Below are 8968 nucleotides of genomic sequence, written 5' to 3' on the forward strand. Positions count from 1 at the left end.
TTGCAAAGTCTGGGCCGCCTACATTGCAAAGTCTGGGCTCTACATTGAACAGCATTTGCAAAGTCTGGGCTCTACATTGAACAGCATTTGCAAAGTCTGGACTCTACATTGAGCCATCAAACGGAGATTCAGTTTCCATGCCCAAACTAGTCAGTAAGTCAAAGCCAATGGGAAATTGGGATCCAGACGCTGGTCATTGTCCATGGGGCAGTTGTAGAGATTGGGAAGGTACAGGGGGAAGACTGGTACTACTGACACCCAGGTGAATAATTCACATTCGGGTCAGTGTATTGGAGAGATAAAGCAGATGTCCAAAAAGGAAGGATCATGGCTCAGTGGTAGAGAGCCTCTGCTTTGCATGCAGAAGGTCCCAGGTCCAGTTACCTGCATTTCCAGGTGGGCTGTGAGAAACCCCAGCCTGAAAATGGGCTGCTAATTAGTGTGGACAATACTGCGCTGTATAGGCCAGTGGTCTGAATTGGTATAAGAAAGCTTCCTATGCATATAAAAGAGCCATTGTAATGCTGGAATAAAAACAAAAGGACAGCAGTAGGAGCTTCAGGAGGAACAATGAGAGGAAACCTCAAAATTATTATTCTGCAGTATTTATACTGGGAGCAGCCAATCAGTGCCCAGACTGCAGCCAATTCTATAGTGCTTTCTGTTCTCGCATCATATGCCTGTAAAGTATGAGTAACATACCCCTTCATGCAACACTGCATCTGACATGGACAAAGAGCTGGTAACCAACCAAACTTTCTTTAAGGGTTTCATCAGGCAATCTCTAATGCTCCCAAAACATTGGAAAACATTTAAAAACAACAGAAACGAGAAGCATTTCAGAACGCAATGTTGTAAATGACTCTGAAAATATCCAGTCCAAGGGCTTCTGCTTGTCCCATGCTTTCTAGACATGGCTCCGAGTGCTTTTCTGTTCCTCCTGCCACATTCCCTGGGAAAACCTGCTCTTTAGTGCTGATTTGGAGCAAACATCAGTCTGTGAAAAACCCGACTGACATTTGCTACAATTCAGCAGTAGTAAGTGGGTTTTCCCTTGGGAAAGTGGTGGGACAAGTGGAAGTCTGGATAAGTCCGAAGTTACTGAAGTCCTGGCAACAATTGGCCTCACTGGGAAACAGGTGTGGGTAGGTGGGAGTATCTAAGGAGAGACCCAGCACTGGACTGTTCATTATACAGTATACAGCGTATTGCCATTCTTAACTAGGGAAAGGGGGAAAAGTTAATTCATATTTAAAGCTGGATCTATCTCATCTGCACTCATAGCTGCCAACGTTTTCCTTTTTGTAAGGGAAATTCCATTATTCCGAATAGGATTCCTCATAAGGAAAGGGAAAAGTTGACAGCTGTGTCTCCACTTTCAGAAACAATAAGCAATTTATTTATTTTTTTGCAATGCAGTTTTCCAGCCACGTAATGTGTACAAAATATGTATATTAAAGTAAAGCGGGCGAGGGGGGGGGGGACTTTGGCTCCATGAGATAGATTATTATCAGGATTGGCCTTGCAGGACAAATTTGACAGGTGAGTGGGACCACTCAGTCTCTCAATGATATGATTTCATGTGATTGACAGAGGAATGGGGCTGCCCACCTGGCAAATGCACAGTATTCCAAATTTTCCTCTCCCCCTTTAAGCTCCCAATTGCAACATTTTAAAAGGGAATGTGGGGAAACTTGTAAAGGCTTTATGACAGCCCCCATGCTCACATTTCAGCCTGAAATATGAGTGCAGGGGCTGCCTTAAAATTTTGCAAACATAATTGTGAAGGAAGTGGTTGAGTCAAATAGTGTTTTTGAGAAGTACATTATGGTAGCAACCCCACTGCCCTTTCAGCTGAAATGGAGTTCTGGGGATGCCTTAAAGAACTTCTCAAAAGCGATTCTCAAAAGAGGATGAGGCCAATCTTCCTTTGAGTGAGTAGGTGGCAGTGGGTGGGGTGGTCAAGATTCCCCAACCCCACTGCTGCTGCCTACTCACTTAAAGGGAAGGTGCTGTCTGAAGCAGCTACTCACTTCTCCTTGGGAAGTAGAGTGGGATGGATGCTTCAAAAAGCACGCCTGAGAACTGCTTTTAGGCAGCCCCAGTTCTTCTGTTTCAGCTGCAGCAGGATCATGGGCACTGCCTTACACCACTTCTCAAAAGCACTGTTTGAAACAGCTTGTGTGCTTCTTCCACCCACTTGGTGAAGTGCACGGGCTGCTTTAAACAGTGATTCTGAGAAGCACTTTAATCCGCTCTCATCAAATGATGAGTGAGGATTGAATCCTGCTGCCTTGACTGTGTGATCCTGCTTGCTGCTGGGAACAGGTCATATAGCCAAGGCAGGATGAAACTGTGTTCTCCTGTTCATGGGCTCGTATGTGGGTGGATGTAGTTTGGGGAACATGGCCCAAGCAGGTCAAGATAGGATAACATTGCATATAATACTGAAAATAACATTCAAAAATGTATTATATTAGAGTAAACATAAATATTAGGCAAAATAAGCTTTGCAAAAATGTGTAAGACAAAAATTGCATGCAACATTTGTATATTAGGACAAATTCACACTAAAAGGCTGATAAATTTTCATGTGGAATTTTTAAAAAAATCACAAACTGATGAGGAAATGTGGAGAACTGAACTTAAAATTGGAAAAATGACAAACTGAGAGAAAGTGAAATTGATAAGTTTGCCCATTCCTATTCTCAGCTATAAAAAATTCTTTATTTAGAGCACACACATATCCCAGTTTGCATGGCATGTGCACAATGTAGGCATGAACGGTAGTTTGTATTAACACCAACTGCTGCAATTTTTTTTTTTACTACTTGTGTTAAGGTTGTGGGGTTTTTTTTGGCTTAGAAACAATACTTTAGAGGTGGATTCTGCTGACCATATGTGTCTAGGCTATCATTGTAAACTGTCAGAAGACGAAGAGCTAGAAGATGAACTAACAATCCAAAAGGAAGAAGGCGACAGGCTTTAACAAAAAAAAAATAATAATATTTTTTTTGCATGTCCCACATTATAAGACAAACCATTCATTGTATCTGGAAAATTCATCCCCCACAATGTTTAATGCCTGCTGTTCGTTAGAGCTGACAGTGATTCCTGCCAGAAAGAAAGAGTTGTATGAGTCTGATGTGAAAAAATAGCTGCTTTGACACAAAGGGAGGGGTTTCTCCCACATTTATAGCATTTTTTTGTCTTGTGTCCCCATCTTCTATGTTTATGGCACATTAAGGCCTTGGCAAGTTGAAAATTATGCATAGGCCTTTGACTGCCCTGAAGGAGCTCCTAAAACTAATGTTCCATGTAAATGATTCCCGTTGCTCCATCTGTGGCTCCTTGATGCTCCTATCACAATGACAGTTAATGACTCTCCTTTTCTGAGTGGCAAGGGGGCAAAAACGTTGCTTACTGTGCCAACAAATGTTATATTTATGCCCATGCTCTTCTTTTTGTACGACAACTCTAGAATTCTAGATGTCTTGGGGAAATGATTCTAACTTCTCCTTGGCAATGCATGAACCTCAGGGAATGGATTCATCAGCTAGATTCTAAAGCTTTGGGATGCATGCATTGGCCTGCACTGGTGCTAGTAAAAACCAGTGGTCTGCAGTGTTGTACACAAGCAGAATCTAAGAACTTGCACATTTGTGGAGCAAGGAATGTGTGATCCGAGATCCCAGTCTCTGGGACCGCTGTAACAATGTTCACCCGAACATGCCCCTTCACACTTTCCTGCTCAGCATAAGAAACCTTTGTCTGAAAAGGTCAGTGCTGGATTAGGGCACCAGCAAAGTAAGGACACAAGAAAGAAAGAAAGAAAGAAAGAAAGAAAGAAAGAAAGAAAGAAAGAAAGAGGAAGGTAGATAGGAAGGAAGGAAGGGGAAAGGATTAAAAAAAAATTGAAGCAGTCACCATGGGAAAAATCAGGACTTTCTTATACACCAGTACATACTTTCCCCACATTTTGTGTTCTTCTTTTGTTGCTTATCCCCATCTAAACCAGCGGCATCCTACTAATGTAGATTGAAATAATGTGAGAAAATCAGATCCTGCCATGAGTCACACATGACATATGTGTAGATGCATTTCATCATACATATAAGTTTTATGTCATTTTGAAAAGTACATTCTTATTTTCTGGTTTTTGTTTTGAATTACACAAGAGGGGGCACACCATAATCTTTTCCGTACTTAGGGACTCTAAAGGTCTTAATCCAGCCCTGAAGAAGATATCACAAAATGCCCATCTGATCAGACGTTGCATCAGATCACCCAGGCTGTTTCTTTACAAGGTGCATCTAAACGCCTGACGTGCCAAAAACACATATGTTTGGGAGATCTTTGATCAGATCATTTAAAATAACAATTTAAAAACAGCTAGGGGTGTTTAGGAATCAAATTGCCTCCTTGGGCAGTGTAGTTTCTGGGGCCTATGCAGTGCCTAGGGGCAGTTCAAATAAGCCCTCCAGATATAATAGGTATCCACATGTACTTGATAAATATGTTTGAATATAGCCAGGGCACTGAGGTCATCAGACCCTTGCATAAGATATGGGAAGTATTTATCCTTCCAGGTTGAAGTATAAGTCTCTTGGTCAGTATAAGGGCTCATAATGGCAACTTTAAAATTTTGCACCCACCACAAACTCCACTGGGATTGGTTCCACTCAGCAATTCCCAAGTGGAGCCAATCTCTGCTGAAAGTGGACCTACTTTTGGCAGGAATCTTTGTAGCCTTGGCTTGGATTCAAACCATTTCTGGGGATGGGGAGAAAGAATTGGGGGTGCCTATGATACTTCCTTTGATGATGAGCCACCTGCCATCATATAACGTCAGGTGATCAACAGGTGGATAGCCAAGCCCAGCTGAAAAACTGGTGCACAGAAGATGGGTCAGTTCTGAATTGAGCCCACTGGTTGGATCCAGTCCGTCACCCTGTCTTATCCTAGGACTGCTAATTTTAGTCAGGGGTCTTTGGTGAGCGACCACCTGCTAACTACATACTTATTAACATTTGAACTCTAAAGGTGAGTGAAACAAGACAGGGCTGACTGTAGGCAGATGGGTGGCAGCTGCCATCCAAAATAATGTGCCTTTTGCTTTGGCACTGCCCCTTCAGTTTCTTCCTTGTCCTTTCGCGGGTACAAGCACAGCCAGGTCCTGGTGAGTGACAACGCAAGGTTCCCCCCCCCCTCCAATGGTCAGATGCCTGAATTGCTTTAAAGGTCACATGAATGTGCTACGTGCCCTTGAGGCATCCCTGACTTTTTCAAACTTGAAAATTCCTGAGCCAATTGATTGCTCAGGAGCCAATGTATTGTTTTGTAAACTATATCCCCTTTCATTAAAAACCAAAAAAACCCACACCAATTTTAGTCAATTGCAGCAATTGTCAAAATTAAGGGGAATAAGGGGTTAAATAATTGTCTTCTGAGCATACACCAACAACCACTGCCTTTGAGCGCCCAGCTTAATGAATGCAGAGTGCGCAGGTGCAAAATTTGATGCATACATTTGTAATATCCTTGTCCTGAAGCTCTCCCTGGAATACATCTGGGCATTATGATCTGGGGAAATTGGTATTCTGAATTTGTCATTTTTGAACTTCATCAGGATCACCATGGGGAAGAACATCAGTAAAGAGGAAATTTGTGCTGCCCTTTTCTATACTTCGTAATTGTGGCATTAAGGCTTCAGGCCATTCATTCCATCAGCACTCAATCCACTTCATAAGGGAAGTTGCACTCACCACTGCCAGCGAACAGAAAGGAGAGTTGAAGGCAGAGTTGATAGAGAAATCATTTGATTTCATTCCTGATCACAGTAAGAAATGCTGAAGTTCAGATGCCTCCGTCTCCATTGGCGCCGAGCACTCTCAGCCTTAATTAAAGTTAACGAAAGCTGAAACTGCTTGCCCTTTTTTGAAAACTGAGCAACAGCAAAGGTGTCCTGGCTGCTATTAAATATACTACGCTGGTGCCCTTCGGATGCTTTGGGTTACAGCTCCCATCAACCCCAGCTTGTATTTCCAATGGTCAAGGATGATGGGAGTTGTAGTCCAACAATATTTAGAGAGTGCTAAGTTTGGGGTGGCTATTCTTTGTATGAAAACCATAGGCATATCTACCTCACAAGGCTGATTAAGTTTATTTGAAAGTAATAGTTTAACTTCTGCAGTTTTAGAAGGAACCAACAGCTTTATGAGTCAGTTAATTCAACGACAGTAGAAATACAAAAAACAAAACAAAATATCAATAGCATAAATTGAGACAACTGAAAAATTATAACAACATAAGAGAAAGGAGGCTGCTTTGGTAAGAATCTGCTCTGATCAAGGATACATGTTCCAAGAAGCTACAAACACTCTACAAATATGGTCATACTGAGGCTTGAATGAGATGTCCTTTGAAATGTTGCACCAGCACATCAGTCTTTTAAAGGAATCTGGAAAGACCCATGCAATCAGCTCCACTTATATAATTGTGGGCCTTTATATCGGGGGGGGGGGGGGGACAAGCTTTGGCTTTCCAGGTGCTACTGGACCACAACTCCCATCATGCCTGACCACCAGCCACAACTAGCTGGGAATGGTGGATATTGAGAGTCCAACAACTTCGGGAAGGTGGGGCGACACTGCTTAACCATGCCTGCTTTATTTATATGTTCAGAAGTGCCTGGCACTGCCCAAGAGTTTGAAGAAACCAATAAATATTGAGATTTATAAATGGACAGCGTAGTCTGTTAGGTTTAGTCCTCTACACAGCTCTCTCCCAAACCAGAGCTCTGGCTGCCCTGTGGGAAACCTGACCTGATCTAGTCTCAAATAAATTTGGGATGGGGCTGATGTTTAACTGGGTTTTGAAAAACCCTATATGGTCAGGAGTAGGGTGTTGGAAGGCGGCACTGCATCTCCCCACCCCCCCTCACCACACTGCAGAGAGTAGGAGGGTTCAGTCTTGTTTGGTGTTGCCTGCAGGAAACATGCTGACAAAGCAGACCACAGCAGGTTCATCTCTCTTTCTCTCTCCCCAAAAGTCCTGGGATTAAGTCTCCTCTTCCAGCCTTTGCAGATTTGGCCAACTCCTTTTCAATCTTGCTGGGATCTGCCTCCCCAACACATTTCCTGAAGGCATCACATGGTGAAGAAGACCCCTGCAGCTAGCCTTCTCAGTGACTGATCCCAGACTTTGGAACTCCCATCCCAGGCATAGGCAAACTTGGCCCTCCAGGTGTTTTGGGACTACAACTCCCATCATCCCTAGCTAACAAGACCAGTGGTCAGGGATGATGGGAGCTGTAGTCCCAAAACATCTGGAGGGCCGAGTTTGCCTATGCCTGCCCCATCCTAATGAGACTCACTCCTTCTTGTCCTTCTGCCATTTTAATTTTTTTGTAAGCTGCTTTGAGTCCTGGTCTGGGGAAAAGGTGGCATATAAAAAAATATAATGATGATAATAACTATTATCCTTATTTTTATTAAACCCTCTGCTCAACAGTTGATGATTGGAGGGTTCAATTTTGCTCATTTTGACTATGCCCATGTGCTGGGCACTGGCATATACAAAGTGCAACACAAGGAAGTTTGAAAGCCCTCTGTTTTTAAACAATGGCAGACATTTGAGTAAAGCAGGGGTGTAGAGACACTGTGAGGAAATGGGTGGTTTTAAACTATGGCAGAGAGCCATTGTGGTGTAATGGTTAGACTGTTGGATGGACTATGACCTGGGAGACTAGGGTTCAAATCTCTGCTCAAGTTCATTGGGTGTTCCTGGGCCATTTACCATATCTTAGCTTAGCCTACCTCACAGAGTTGTTGTGATGATGGAATGGGGAGAAGAACCATGAATAACGCCTTGAGCTCCTTGGAAGATAAAGGTTGTATATAAATACAACGAATAAATAAAATAAATAAAATTTGAGTGGAGCAAGCAAGCGAGCCATAGAGGGGGAAATGGTGGCTTTAAACAGCAGTAGAGGTTTGAGTAAAGCAGAGTTGGAGAGAGACACTGAAAGGAAAATAGTAGCAGTTCTAAACAATGGCAGAGGTTTGAGCAGAGTGAGCAGGAGGAACTCTTGAGGCAGACAAAGGTTTGAGGGTGAGAAGGGAGTTGGGAAAGGCTCTGTTGTGTTAGCTTTTTGGTGTTAGCTTTTGTGTTGTACCCATCTCTGGTATTTCTCCTTGTTACCCTCAGTGTTTCTCTCTTCTGAATCCATTCAGATCTCTCCTGTTGTTTTAATCACCACCTTCTGACTCCATGAATCTCCTTTCTCACCACCTTGCCACAGCTGCTGCTGCTGCTGTGAAACCTGCTTTCTCTTTTGCTCCCCTAGCCCACCCTGCAAACCCAGGATTGTGATGAGGCATTACAAATCCTCCAACAGGGGGCTATGTGATGACACCCTTACATTTTCATTATATGTAAGACTAGCGCTATGGAATCTGCCCATGGAAAAACCCCTCCACCAACATGGTATCATGTTTAATGGATATTATTATTAATAATAATTTATTATTTATACCTCGCCTGTCTAGCTGGGTTTCCCCAGCCACTCTGGGCGGCTTCCAATAGAATATTAATAAAAAAGCGATAAAACATCAAAAATTAAAAACTTCCCTAAACAGGGCTGTCTTCAGATGTCTTCTAAATGTCAGATAGTTTATTTCTTTGACATCTGATGAGAGAGCGTTTGTCAGAGCTGGCTCCTGGTCCCAGCTCACAAAGGACCAACGCTAGCCAGTAGTAATGTACCAAAGTCTTTATTGAAGTACAGTTTCCATTTCCAAGCCGCAGCGCCCCAGCTCTACGTCTAGGGTCTAGACCGGCGAAGCTCCATCTGAGTCTCCGCCCCCTGTACACCAGTTTAAGACTCTAATCTTACTCCACCTCTTCCTTCTCTCCTTTCTCCTCTGGGTCCTGCTACCCCCCGGGGTCTCCTCCTTCCTGGACTCTT

The sequence above is a fragment of the Podarcis tiliguerta genome (assembly GCF_965153285.1).
Source record: "Podarcis tiliguerta genome assembly, chromosome: 1".
Taxonomy (NCBI): domain Eukaryota; kingdom Metazoa; phylum Chordata; class Lepidosauria; order Squamata; family Lacertidae; genus Podarcis; species Podarcis tiliguerta.